Source organism: Diceros bicornis, chromosome 27, assembly GCF_020826845.1.
Source record: "Diceros bicornis minor isolate mBicDic1 chromosome 27, mDicBic1.mat.cur, whole genome shotgun sequence".
Taxonomy (NCBI): domain Eukaryota; kingdom Metazoa; phylum Chordata; class Mammalia; order Perissodactyla; family Rhinocerotidae; genus Diceros; species Diceros bicornis.
In genome coordinates, this window is record NC_080766.1 from 3,133,711 (window position 1) to 3,147,534 (window position 13,824).

The 13,824-nt window shown below is 51.7% G+C and overlaps 1 protein-coding gene across 4 annotated transcripts in view; it reads right to left on the reverse strand.

The window, feature by feature from the left end:
* LOC131423088 (ral guanine nucleotide dissociation stimulator-like) overlaps positions 1-13,824 on the reverse strand; it is a 303,954-nt gene that overhangs the window by 19,872 nt on the left and 270,258 nt on the right. The window contains exon 1 of one of the 4 annotated variants that reach the window (XR_009224221.1): positions 2,910-3,251. The exons of the other annotated variants lie outside the window; for them this stretch is intronic. The gene's annotated coding sequence lies outside the window, so the exon portion shown is untranslated. Of the gene's footprint in view, positions 1-2,909; positions 3,252-13,824 lie in introns of those variants that run through there. 4 annotated transcript variants of the gene reach the window in all.

A 13,824-nucleotide genomic window follows, 5' to 3' on the forward strand; every position in this document is an offset into this window, starting at 1 on the left:
CAGGACTTGCACAGTTGAGAGTGACAAGGACAAGAAAGGAATAGAAACACACTCAAACAAGGAGGGGGTGTTAACAGGATGGAGGGAGAGAAATGATCTGGAGTAGCCTTGAGTTTTGACCTGGAGCTTTCTGTTCTTGATGCAAATCTGCCTGATGACATCCCAGGACACAGGTCAGATCCCCAGAGGATAGAGGGAGGGTGGAAGTACAAAACAGCCATGATAATTGTCCTAAAATGGCAGGCTTCCTTTGTCATTTGACCCAATTTCATGATTTATTTTTGTAGGGTAAGAGGAAAAGAAGGATGATAGTCGTGTCTTCACAGAGGAAGCAGCGTGACTGTGGGAACCAGTACAAACCAAAGCCTGGTTTAAGCACCTCCATCCCTTTTAGGATGTCCAGTGACATAGTCAAGGGATGGGTTACTAGACTCCCATCCCATCCTAGCAGTGACGGGTCTCTGGGAGGACACCTTGGACCAGCCCCACCAGGTCTGCTGGCCCGAGAGACCGCAAGGACTCCAGGCCTGCAGCAGTGCAGGACAACTGGTAAGTCCTTTCAATCTTGCCAAAGCGTTGCAAAAACTTGCACCTAGTCACACAGGTGAATCCCTGCCAGGTGTGCTCGCAGGTGGTCTGCACTCCAGGTCCCATGCCCACTCCTGCCGGTCTTCAGATTTGACAGAGATGATTCCAGGAGCTGATCTGGGCATTCCACAGCTTCACTGCCAACAATTTCTGGTGACTGTGGAAGGTATCAGGAAGGAGGAAAGGGCAGTGAGGAGCACAAGAGAGAGACTGGTGGTAGCACTGATGGCGGACAGACTTGCTAGCGAGGCAGAGAAAACGAAGGGCCAAGAAGGACATCCTGACAGCAGATGAAATGGAGCAGGCACCTCAGTGAGGTCTCATGGGTGCGTCCCTAATGCTTCCTTGCTTTGAGCTCTTGAAACTTTAAAACATACCAATACGTTTCTTTTATTAAACTCTGCTGTGTGACATAGAAAATATAGACAGCGGTTTCTTTCTGAGGTGAGAGGTTGAGTTTCAGGTGAGGAGAGAAAGATCTTTTTTCATGCTGTTCTCTCATTTTCTTTTACTATGTACATCATTTATTTTTACTTTCAAGTCAGCAGCGAGTTACCAACGTCACGGGATGATTCAGTTTTTCCCCTCACAGTCACAGTAAAACGTACTAAAAGTGGATTATTCTTTTTGTGTAATATTCCAATAGATTCCAAAATATTGTTTCAAAAGCACTTTGATGCCTATGTACTCAAATTAGGTATTTACTTCTAGGTCTCCATTTTTATGTTCTTTGTTGCATGCTAATTCAGTGTTGCATCTAAGGAAATACCAGATTTCCCTCAGTTTTTTAGATCCATATGTGTTGGAAATTTGATTCATGAAGATGGACATGGCAGCTGGGGGATCGTGCTATTATCAAAAGAGGCCTTTTCAGCATCAGTAATCTGACAAGAACCCACTGCTTGTTGGATTTCATTGTCTATTTGAGGGATCAAGCTTTCACTGTTGGCACTTCTCTTTCTCTTTGGAGGGAAAGTACGGCCTTCCCAGTCTTTCCATTACCAAATCACTTTCCTGGGTGGCTGTGCCATGTCAGGAAGGGCCTGGGATGCCGGGAACCAGAATTCATCCTCAGCTTCTGGCTGTCCTGAGAAGGCTTCCCTGGCAGAGTCCAGCCTGTGTGTCTCGGTGACACTTGCAGCCATCAGAAAGGAGGCGATAACACACAAGTGCCAAGCGATTCATCTGTCCCTTGTCTTACAGGGTGTTCCCAAGGGAAGAGGTTCAAAATGCCACTTGGTAACCCTTTGAAAGCTGCTAGTCATGGGTCGGGTTCTTGGTGTGAGATCAGAGCAGTGTCTATTCACCACCAGATGGGGAACATTTCAGTATTTTAATTGGTAAGGCTGTGTTCATGCACGACCATGGATCATCAGTTCCGTGGCATTCCCTGCTGGACCTCCCAACACCCCTGTCATGCCTCATATTTCAAAGCTCCAAACAGGGTTCACACCCCAGTAGCTGGTTGTAATGTAACCACAGCACAAGACTAGGGAAAAAAACACAACCACTCAGGGGTGACACACTTTAATGACTTGGGCCCAATTTCCCCATTTGGACGAGTTCAGAACACCAACACTGAGTGTGTAAACTGGAGGAGTGCCCAAGACCTTGGACCTCAGAAGGACACGAGCTCAGAATTCACCTTGGACAGCAAGGGACAATGTAGGGTCACTGACTGGCCAGGATTATGGTCCCTTATCCTGGCAAAGCAAAGCTCACTCGGGCTCCATCAGGCCAAGCCAGGGAGGAGACTGGGGGCCTTCTAGGGAATTTCTGCCCTAAAGGGAATTGCATAAGGAAGGCAGGGGTGCTGAAAATCCTAGTTCACAGGGAGCAGTCATGTTTATGTAACAAGGCCCAACAGTAGCCTTAAAAGCTGCATCAGAAATCGTTCCTCCTGGATACAAATCAAGCAGGAAAAGGAATTCAGAGTCCTGGACAAGGATCCCAGCAGGAATCAAATCTAGGTCAGGGGTGAACACGGAGCCCCTAGAGGGGTCTCAGGAGGGAAAGTCCTGCCTACCTTTAGTCCATTTTCAAATGATCTTCCTCGGGCCTTGTCCTCTCCACATGCATGTTTTGATCTTTTTACATTGGTTTCCCCACTTAGAGCTGATGCAATTCCAGAGATTCAACTAGAAAACTAAAAGTTCCTAAAATTTGGTCAAAAGAAACCTCAGCAGCTGGGGTCTGGGTGTCCCAGAGGTCGCCATGCCATAAGGCCTGGGGCTGACCAGGGGGCCACTGAGACAGGCTCTCTGGACTGGCCAACAGGGAGAATCCACCCCTGCCCTCACCCAACTCCTGCCCGGCCTCACTCATTCTCGTTGAGCAGCTCCATGTCCTGGAACCAGGCCCCAAATCACTCCTTGGGGTCTTGTTATAATTCTTTGCAGCGACCTGGAGCAGCAGGATCTCCCTCATGACTCGGTATTCCTGGGACCAGAGGGAAGGAGAGGATGCAGACAGGGCCTGGGTGGGGGATGCTGCAGGGGCCTTGTGGGGGGTGAGGACTGGGGCAGAGGACCAGTCCTGGGAACGCTCCTTCCCTCCAGTTCCATCCAGGATCTACCTGTTCTCAGAATGGGAATAATCAGCCCCTCCTCCAGGAAGATATCCTTGATGCCATCCTCCCCTCAACCCAGGCGCCAACTGGATGGGTCTCGACATTTACCAAAATCTTCCACTCAATGTAAGATACAAGGGGTGGAGCCAGAAACTGTTCTCCCCAGAGGGTTTCTGATTTCCACCTCCTTCCCCTCCCCTGCAGGGAGTGCCACAGCTGCTCCTCAGTCCTCTTCTCAAGGTTAATCTCATTCCCCTGGAAGGCAGACAGCCAGAGTCCATCAGACAGAGCCCCCTAGACTGACTAGCCCCCTATGCCCTGCCCTTCTCATGTGGCACTACTGCCAGGTCCCCAGAGGGGGCGGGGCATGCAGAGAAAACAGGACTTGGACCTAGGATGGGCTCTGGGCTCCAGAGTAGTAGGACATGGGGGGAGGCTGAGGGACCTGGCAGCACAACCCTCTCTGATGACGGACTTGGAGGTTGAGGCCTCAGGCAGAGGGGACTGCTCAGCCACTTATGTGCTGCCTGACTTGGGGGTCCCAACTTCTCTCTCCCTCCACGGGCAGCATGGGAGGGACAGGCAGAGTCCAGCTCAGATAAAACCTCACGCAGCTGTGCCATCAGGCAGCTCTGAGCTTCCCCAGCCTGAGGAACGAGAATGGATGTCTCAGGCGGAGCCTCTGTTCACTCATCCCTAAGATGGGCCTGATGCCCCAGCTCCCAGGGGCGGCTGTGAGGCTCTCATGAGAGGAGATGTGCCAAGTGCTGAGAGCTCAGAGCTCAGTTCGGGGGCTCACGCATCCCCAGGCTCAGGATCCTGGTCCTTCCTGCCTGGTCCTCAGATTCATCCACTTCGAGATAATCACCCATCTCCAGGTGCAGCATCTGCAGGTCACCGAGGAAAGTGCCAAGATAGGGGACAACACCCTGTGACATCGGGGTGCGGGTGGGATGAGCCCTTGCTCTCAAGTCGGCCCCCTGCAGACCCTCCCCTGAAAAGTCCTCACCCTCAGCCTCCTGGCCCACCCCAGGGTTCCCACGGGGAGCAGCCTAGGACCCTTAGCAGCCTCCCCTCAATTCTTCCTCCCTTCACACCCCAAGAACACCACACTCCTCCTCCTCACCTCCCAGGGCCGGCTTCTGGCAAATCACAGGGTATGCGGTCCCTGGCCCTCCCCACAACAAATCCATCCTACACCAGCTCTTCCAGGCCCCCCTCCTGGTCACTTCTACTGGGGGATTCAGACACTGTGGCACCAGGAGGAAGGGACCTCCTCTCTTGATTTGAGGCCTCCGGCTGGGAGGGCAGAGCCCATCCCCCACAGGCATACTCACTTGCTGCTGCTGCTGCTTCTCCTGCACTCTCTGGGGGTTGCTCTCCGGGGGGCAAACGTGGAGGGCCCCTCCTGCCAGAGTCGAGGACAGTGTCAGCGAGACCATACTCCCCTCACCCCATTTCTCTCGAGCACCACTGGCCTCTGACCCTGAACATCTGACTCGAGTGAACTGGAACCAATGCCACTCCACCCTGCAAGGTCTTATGATTCCAGAACAAGCTCAGCTCCAACTCTCACTCTGGGTGTGAGCTCGGGCTTTTGGCCTGGCCTCCCCGAGCCTGTTTCCTCATCTAGAAAGTGTGAGAACTCCAGCTACCTCACAGGTTTTCCTGAGGACTCACTGTCGCATGACTGTCATCATTGTTCTGGCCCTCACCCCTCCAGGTGGAGCAGGCAGAAAGCTCCCACATTCTTTTCCTGGCCCCCATGCCGGACAGAGGCAATGCCAAACCCTTCTCCTCCCCAAAGAACCACTCAGGATATTCGCCTGCACTGAACTCTTTCTTTATCCACTCAGGAACTGGACCCACAAGGTGCTACCTCTGATCAACAGGGAAGGGGGTGACAGGATGCTTTGCTTCCCCATTTACATGAAGCTCCTAATGTCCTTTCAGCAGGATCCACTAAGAATCCACCAGTTGCCTAGACGCTACTCATAAGCCACCTGGGGCCTATATCATTGCCAACCAGGCACTCAGGTGAGACTCCTGTGGTTGACTCGAGTGACTGCTCTAGGGGTCCAGGGGGGAGTCCCACAATGCACACACATCTGTCTCTGGTCCAGCTGTTCAGATCCAAGGATGAGCAGCCTGTTTGTCCACCTGGGCCAGGGGAATCCCCTGCTGTGCCCGTCCCTGGGGCAGGCAGTGTGCCCTCCCCTTGGAGACATGGTGAAGATAGAAGGAGCAGCAGGGGCCTGGCTTCCTGAGGACAGGTTTAAGCTGAGGGATAAACCCACCCAACCACCCAACAGCCTGGAAGAAGCTATATCCAGCAGGATGGACGTGAGTGGAAGCCAGGGACCTGCTGATGGCGCCAGCTCGGCAACTCGTCCTGGAACAGCCCAGCCAACACCACTGTGTCCCATGACCAAGGCCTCCTGCCCAAAAATGGCACCCCACCTGCCCATGGGCAGAACAGATCCCTCTGCTTGTTAATCTGGACAAGATAGACGGGAACGTTTCAGAGAAAGTTCAAGTGAGAAATTATCAAAACCACAGCTTGCTCAGTCCCCCTCCCCCCCGGCCCCTCCTCTCTTTCCAGACCCCCAGCCTCCACTCTACCTTGGTCATCAGTTCTCTGTTCAAGGACACGTCTTGGCTATAGCTCTCCTTAAATTTTTCAGAGCTCTCCCTGAGGGGAAGGGAAAGATGGAAGGATAAATTTAGGGATAATGTGAGGGGTCTAAGTGCATATCCTTTTCTTTGACAACCTGAGAGATTCAAACTGCCTGGAGGAGTGCTCTCACTGAGCTCCTCTGAGCGCTAAGGTCTCGTGGGACTGGGAGGGGGCTCTCCTGTTGGTCACTGGGGTCTCCATTCCCCAGCTATACAGAGCAGCTCTCTTTTGACCACTTTGAGTTTCAACTGGGCACAGAGTTCTGTTGCTATAAACACTTGAAAATCTCCAATGTGGCTCACTCCAGTACCTGGCATTTAGGGAAACCGAGTCCTGAAGCAGAACTGGTGCACTAAGGACCCCGGGAGACTTAGAGACCCACTGCTGAGGCCCAGGCCCTGTCCTCATCATTTGCTGCCTCCCAGGGGTTCCCACCTGACTGAGGGGCCAATGGCAGACATTCAGGAGATCCCCCATCCACCCTGGTCCTCCTATGGAGAGGGGCACTACACACCAGGAAACTTCCCCCATGTGTTCTTCAAGTGGCATATGGATGTTTTCTGCAGAGCAGAGATGACAGTGCGGGGCGAGGAGAAGTTCTTCAGGATCTCGAACTCCTGGGGAAGGGAAGAGAATGAGCTGTGAGGTGGGGCGCTGGAGCCCTGCTTGCTCTAGCTTCAGTACCCTTCTATTTAAATCTCCCCTCCTGGAATAGACAGATGTTCAGGGAGCCCCAGAAGGGCACATTTAGGACCCAAAGTGTAACACTCACAAGGAGGAGGATTTTAGCTCAACCCAAGGAGGGAGTCACGTAGGAAGTGAGCATCCCCGCACTGGGACCTGGAGTCAAAATCAGCGTGCTCCTGGCAGGAAGGACCTAGGGACTTGCAGGGGCTTAGACCACACACTGCAATCCTGGGATCTGATAAAGGTGGAGGCAGTTCCTAAGGCTCCAGAGAGGGGCTCCACTGGGCCTGCCACAGCACACCTGGGCCACCTGGATCCAGCGCTCCACCACCCTCGCCCTGTCCTGGTCCATCATGCTCGGGACCCCGAGGCAGGTGGTGATGACGAGGTTGGCCACCCTTCTGAAGTGGTCGATATTGGCCCGGACGGTGTGTGCCAGGTGCTCATTGCCGGACTTGTTCCTCTTGCCCCAGGTGGAGCCCAGACACTGAGAGGGCACCACCTTCTGGAAGGGCTCCTGGGGAACAGGGGGAGTGTCACCCAGCCTTACCACACCCTAGCTCTGTGTCCACAGCCCACAAAGTCCCACACAGGGGTCACAATTTAGAGCTGGAGCTCAGGAAGCTCATGATGTGGCCTGAGCCTCGTTCGAGTCCCTGGCTTTTCTTCTCTGTCACTGCAGGCACCCAGCAGAAGATGACCCAGGACCCAATACTGGCAGGGAAGGGAGAGGGGCATTTGCATCCATCCCGTCCTGGCTAACTCCAAGCTCCAGATGGTGGCTCAGCTTGGCTCATCCCAAGGGGGTATCTTCCAACAACCTGATCCCCCCTCTGGTCCCACTCCCCATTCTGATGCACATTCCCCTGTGGCAGCTACACCACGGGCCTTGTCTGTCTCCCTCATAGTGAAGTACACATCAGGTGTCTAATAATTCCTGAGGCTGTTGAGCCTCCTGAGCAGAAGGTTGGGCCACCAGGGACCTGGCTGCACACAGTGAGTTCCCCTCCACCACTGATGTGCCAGGCCCTGCTCACCCTTCCGTCTCTTCTACCTCATGGAGCCGGCACAACCATTCTGTGCAGCAGGTCCTGATAGTGTCCACCTCTACCCTCTGCAGGTGGACAGCAAATGTTGGGGGTTCAGAAAGTTGCCCAGGTCGTATGGTTGGTAAGGGGTGGAGCCAGGATTCGGGCCCAGATCATAGGAGACTGGATGAGGTCTGGGGCAATGATGGCAGAGTGAAGGCCTACCCCACCCACCCTGAGAGCCCACCTGCTCACCACATCCATCACGGTCAACTGCTCCACCACCAGCTTAGGAGGGAAGGCCGTAGGTTGGGCTTCTTCTCATGCTTCTTAGCCACAGGTGGAGATGGACTTCCCACTAGAAATGATGGTCCAGGTGACTCCAGCTCAGCAGCTCCCACTCCTGCTGCAGCCGATGTCGGCCCTTGCTCCAGCTCCAACACTGCTGATGGAGGGGACACTGGCTCCAGTGCTAGAGAGGGTGGTGTCAACGGAGCTGGAGCCAGCTCTACCTCCACCACTGCCCACTGCTCTGCTTCTGCTGCTGGCTGAAGCTCTGCACCTGGCGCTGGAGCGGGATAAAGAGAAAGGTTCACTCACATAGCTGACTTTCCATGTGTCCTTCTAAATACAGGAAAGATCCCACTTCCTTTCCAGGAATAGCCAGCCTGCAGTCCCCCTTACCCTCTGGCTCTGCCTCAGTGACCTCCAGAAGCTCACACCAGTCAAAGGAAAGAGGGTCACAGCAGCTCAGCTCTGAATCAGGCAAGGTTTCCTGCATGTACATCCCCTTTAGCTTGAAAAAGAGACAGCCCCTGACTGGTCCCACCCTAGTTCTGTCCAACCCCATCATCTCAAGGTCCTGAGTGTGGAGGCCCTCTGCTCCTGTTCTCATCTTAGAGCAGCACTGGATGGTGTGGGTGGCCTCATGCACCTGCCCCTTGTCTAGCGAGTTGGTGGACTTGAAACCATTGGGCAGCTACTCGATGACCTCCTGAGTGGAGTTCTGCAAAGACTGCCTGGGAGCTGGGCCAGAGGGAATCAGGGGCTGCCTGCACACTGCCACTGTGGTCAACCCCCAAGGGAAGTCTGCTCCTCAGTTCAGGCACAGAGGACATCCTGGCAAAGAACTCTGGTCAGGAAGGGAAGGAGATGAAACCTCTAGGGCTCAATAACATACGAGTGAGCAGCTCACCTTCTCATGCTGCAGCCATGACTGGGTATGAACATGACAGACCCACCAGACTTCCGACACCTAACAACCAGCTCCTGCCCAGGAATGGCCTGCCCCACATACCCTGCCTTCCCCACACCACACAGACACACAAACACACACAAACACACGATGAGGGGCCCTGGATTTTGGGGTTGATCAGGTGGGATCACCGTTGTGTCCTGGTCTGCACTAACCTTTCCTGGGCTGCCCTATGTTACCCTTCACTGCCTCCTGGTCAGACACCCAGAGGCGTCAGGGATGAGGGCTGAGCCAATGTAGGCAACAATCAAAAAGATTCTTTTCTGGGCTTTTTTGAGCCCAGATCCTGCAAAAGTTGGGATACAAAAAACAAAACATTTTTTGCCTCGACTGTCTCCCATCAAGTGAGCTGGATGGGGGACTGTGGGTGCCTGGTTACCAGAGTTCAAAGATCTGTTGAGGCCTAGGACCAAGGAGATGCGGTCATTTTTCAAGATTCCTATACCTGGACCCCTTACCTCAATCAGATTTCTCCAGAGCTGCCCCCTGAGCCCGGGCTGCTCACCCTCCTCTCTCATGTCACTTCCTGAACTGTACACAAGGAGCCTACACAGCCCTAGCCCCACCTCCCTAGAAACCTAACTCAGGTCCTTGCTTTGAGGAGACAGAGATGAATGCAGACATCCTTTAACTTACCAGTTCTTCATCCTGGGATAGTCCTTGTGCCTCTCAGGTCCTCCCCAGTCTCCAAACCTACACCAGGGGCAACAGGCTAGAATCTGCTTCCTAGGACCTCACCTGGTGTATATGAGATAATATCTATTACCCCTGTGGGCTGGTGTCACATGTACATAAGGCACAAAATTAGAGATGGAAGAATAACAAGAAGGGGTGACAGGTAGCACAGAACACCACTCAAAACAGGCCTGGGTTCTAGCAATGTGATATTGGAACAGTCACTCCCAACTTGGCATCACTTCAGGTCAGCATCATGAGGGGGTTGAAACTAATGGAAATTTAGATACTGCCATCCTGTGGCATTAAACCATTCAATTGTTTACTGTTTTATGGAGAATGAGACCCAAGTGCCTCATCTTGGCCTATGAGGTGGGCAGCCTCCACAGTGGTACCCAGTAAGCCCCACCCATGGTATAGCCATCCCCGTGGAACCACTAAGTAGTTAGTAACTGGCTTCTGAACATAATAACAGCCAAAGTGATGGGATGTCTTGTCTAAATTTTAACTACACAAGTCTCTCACTTCCTCTTACTCCGTCTTTCATGTTTCATCTCTCTCTCTCTCTTTGTCGAATCCTTGTAACTGAGGAATCAAATACCAGTGTTTTGGGACTGCCCAATGTGGAGGCCTATAGAGGAGAAAAGCACAGGTGTGCCCAGGCCAACAGACAGAAAGAAACTTAGACTCTCAGTCCAAACTGAACCCTGAAGTCTGAGAGTGAACTTTGGGGCTAGTCCTCCCCCAGTTGAGCCTCAGTTGAGGCCACAGCACCAACCTGTTCAACTCACTGAGGCAGAGGCACCAAGCTGAAACGTGCCTGATTGCTGATCCACACAAATTGTGAGATAGTCAACATTTGTAGTTTTGAAATGCAAGGTTAGGGGCAATGAAGTCAGAGAGGGAAAGGTTAACTGACACAGCCTACCAGGCCCTGGCCCTACCTTCCACCCCAGCTCCTGTTCTCTCCTCCCAGCCTCCCTCCAGCTGCACTGGCCACATTTCTAACCTCCTCTGGCCAAACTCACTTCTGCCTGTGAGACTCAGGACCAGTGGTGCCATCTCCCTGACACACTGCTCCCAGACCCCTGAAGGGTTGGCTCCCTCTTGTGATTCTGGTCCCAGAAAACGTCACCCCAGTGAGGCCTTTCAGACCCTCCTACCCAGTGATGCCCAGCCCACCCTCACAGCCCCCTGATGTGTTTCTCTACAGCACTTGCTCTTTTCTTGCTCCTGTTTTTGCTTTTGTCCATTTCCCCTCTAGGCTGTGAGCTCCTGGCAGGCAGGGACCACTTGGTCATTTTCATCCTGCACTTTGGCCCACCAGGGCACCTGGCACAGGGTGAGTGCTCAGTGCTACAGCTGCTGAATGAGTACATGGGAAGATCTTGCACCCCTCTCCCTGCTTCTGACCAACTGTTGATTGTGGAGATGAACACTAGAAATAGGAGGTACAAGTTGTTTCTGAGGCAGAGGGACAGCCAGAAAGACCTCTGCTTGACTCTTCTCTGCTCCAGGAGGTCAAGAAAAGTTCAGTGGACACCGTGTAAATTCCGGGTTTACAGGAGAAGGAAAGGACTTGATGTATATGTATATTATGTAATGGTTACCAAAATAAGTTTAGTTAACATCAATCACCAAGAAAACATAAAAGATTTTTCCTGGTGATGAGAAGTTTTAGGATCTACTTTCTTAGCAACTTTCAAATGTACCCACACAGCAATGTTAACTTGCATAGTGCTGTATATCAAGTATATCTCAATACAACTGAAAAAAAATAAAAACAAAATCTAACTTGCCACCACTGACACAAGAGGCTGCCCGCCCCTGGTGGCCAGCACTAGCACTGCAGCCCTCACCAAAACTCCACCAAACAGAAAGGAACCATTCTTCAGATGTCCTCAAGGCAGAGGCTCTCCAGGGTCCCAGAGGTAAAGGAGCAGGACCCTGTCAGCTTCGAGAGAGTGGGGTGAATCTTGGGAGCCTACCTTTCCCCCATCTTGCTGTCCCCCCCAGGTGTCTTCTTCATTCCTGAGGCATCCAACCTCAACCAGGACAATGACTCCCCCCTGCCCTCCAGATGAGGACCCCGAGGATCCAACAAGAACTGGTCTTCTCCCTCATCTCTAGACTTGGTGTCCAGTGCTCTGGCATCTTCTTCCTTATACCCAGTTCTCATCCACCTATGCCCCCATGTCTCCTCAGTTCTAAATGATCTCAAGTGGGTGGAAAGCATCTTCTCAACATTTCAGAGCACAGTAGGTCACCACAGAGAACCTATCCAACAGACACATTGCGAGTGCATGGAACACTTGGAGTCACCTGCTGGATACACTCCATTTTATACAGGAGGACCCTCACTGAGGTATTCTCTCCTGTTCCCAATGCCTACACAAGGGGAGGATGGACTCATCACAGTTCTGGGTGCCCACAGAGGTGGACTGCAGGATCCCAGTCCTGTGCTCCCAGGCTGGGCCAAGGGATGGGTCTGGAACAGACAGATAGGCAGAAACCTAGGAACCCTAGGGATTCCTCTGCCCATCTCTGGGCATGTATCTAGGAGAACGAATGCCATGGTCCCCTGGGAGAGCTGCCTCCCATCTCTCTCCCTCCTGCCTCTTGTCACTTCCTCCGGGTCAGCTCTTTCTTGACTGCACCTCCAAGGCCCCCACATGAGAATTCAGTGTGAGTGGGGGTGCCTATGCACATGCTATGATGAGGAGAGGAAAATGATCTCATATGGAGAGGGGTGGGCAGCAATCCTCTAAGATCTTAATGCCTCTCATTGCCAAAGGAGACCTGAGGGAAAGGGCGGAGCCTTGGCCAAAGAAGCTGGAGCTCTGTCTAGTCTTTGGGACCCAGACTACCTCCTGTGGTCTGGGCCAGTACTTGCCTCTTTCTGGGCTATTTTCCCAACTGCACAGTGAGGGGTAAGATGTGCAACAGCACAAGCGTGGTGCTCAGCCAGGACAAGTCATCAGGCCCCATAGATACATTAAGTATGTTTTAAGTGTATGAAGACATTAATATTGCTGTGCAATCATCACCACGATCCATCTTTAGAAGTCTTTTCATCCTACAAAACTGAAACTCTATACCCATTCATGAATAACCCCCCATTCCTCCTCCTCCCAGCCCCTGGCAAACACCATTCTACTTTCTGTCTCTCTGAATCTAGCGATTTCAGGAACCTCATAGAAGGGAAATCACACAAGGTTGTATTTTTGTGACTGGCTTATTTCATTTAGAGTAATATCCTGAAGGTTCATCCATGGTGTGCCATATCTTAGACTTTCCTTCTTTTGTTAAGGATGAATTAATATGCCATTTTATGTATATACCACATTTTGCATATCCATACATCCCTGGAGAGATAGCCTAGCCGGGCCCAAAACCAAGCCCAAAATCAAATGGGGCCCCAACCAGACTTTTATCAACGGTCCCCTGGAGACTACTTTCTTAAGCCACGTTCCATATATTTACTAAGGATCTAGTCTTGGGCCATGAGTTGTTTTTCAGAAACTCCGTTTTTCCTCCTTGAGCAAGTTTCAACTGGTTTGAACCAGTGAGACCACAAGACGGCTGGCAAGACACAAACCATCACTGCTGTTTGAGTCAAGTGACTGGAGGATGACGTAGGGGACCAAGAACTCAGCTGCCAATCATGTTAAGGACACTGCCTTTTGAACGTGGGATGTATGACAGAACATGAAAATCTACTTGCGCAAAACGCGTAGGACTGCCCCCAACCTCCCACACCCACTCCTTTGCCCTTAAAAAGCCCTTTCAACGGCCCATTGGGGAGAAGGATTTAACCTTTGGCTCCTGTCTCCCTGCTGGCCACCTCGTAATAAAGCTTTTTCCCTTCTACAGAGCGGTATCTCATGGTTGGCTTAAGGGTGCATTGGGCAGCGAGCCCTTCCTCGGTTATGATACTTGGGTGGCTTCTATGTTTTACCTATTATGAATACTGATGCTATGAATATGGGTGTTGAATATGTTTTGAAGAATATGCTTTCAACTCTTTGGGGGCGTATATACCCAGAATTGAAATTGCTGGGTCCTATATAATTATATTTTTAATTTTTTTTTAGGAATTGCTATACTGATTTCTACAGCAACTATATATTTTATCTTCCCAAGACAGTGCACAAGGGTTCAACTTCTCCACATCTTGACCAACACTGGTTCTATTCTTTTTCTTCTTCTTCTTCTTTTTTTTTTTTTGGATGCCATCTTTTTTTTTTTTTTTTTTGATCAATGAATGTGAGGTGGTCTCTCACTGTATTCTGATTTGCATTCCCTAATGATTAGTGATGATGAGCATCTTTTCATAGGCTTATTG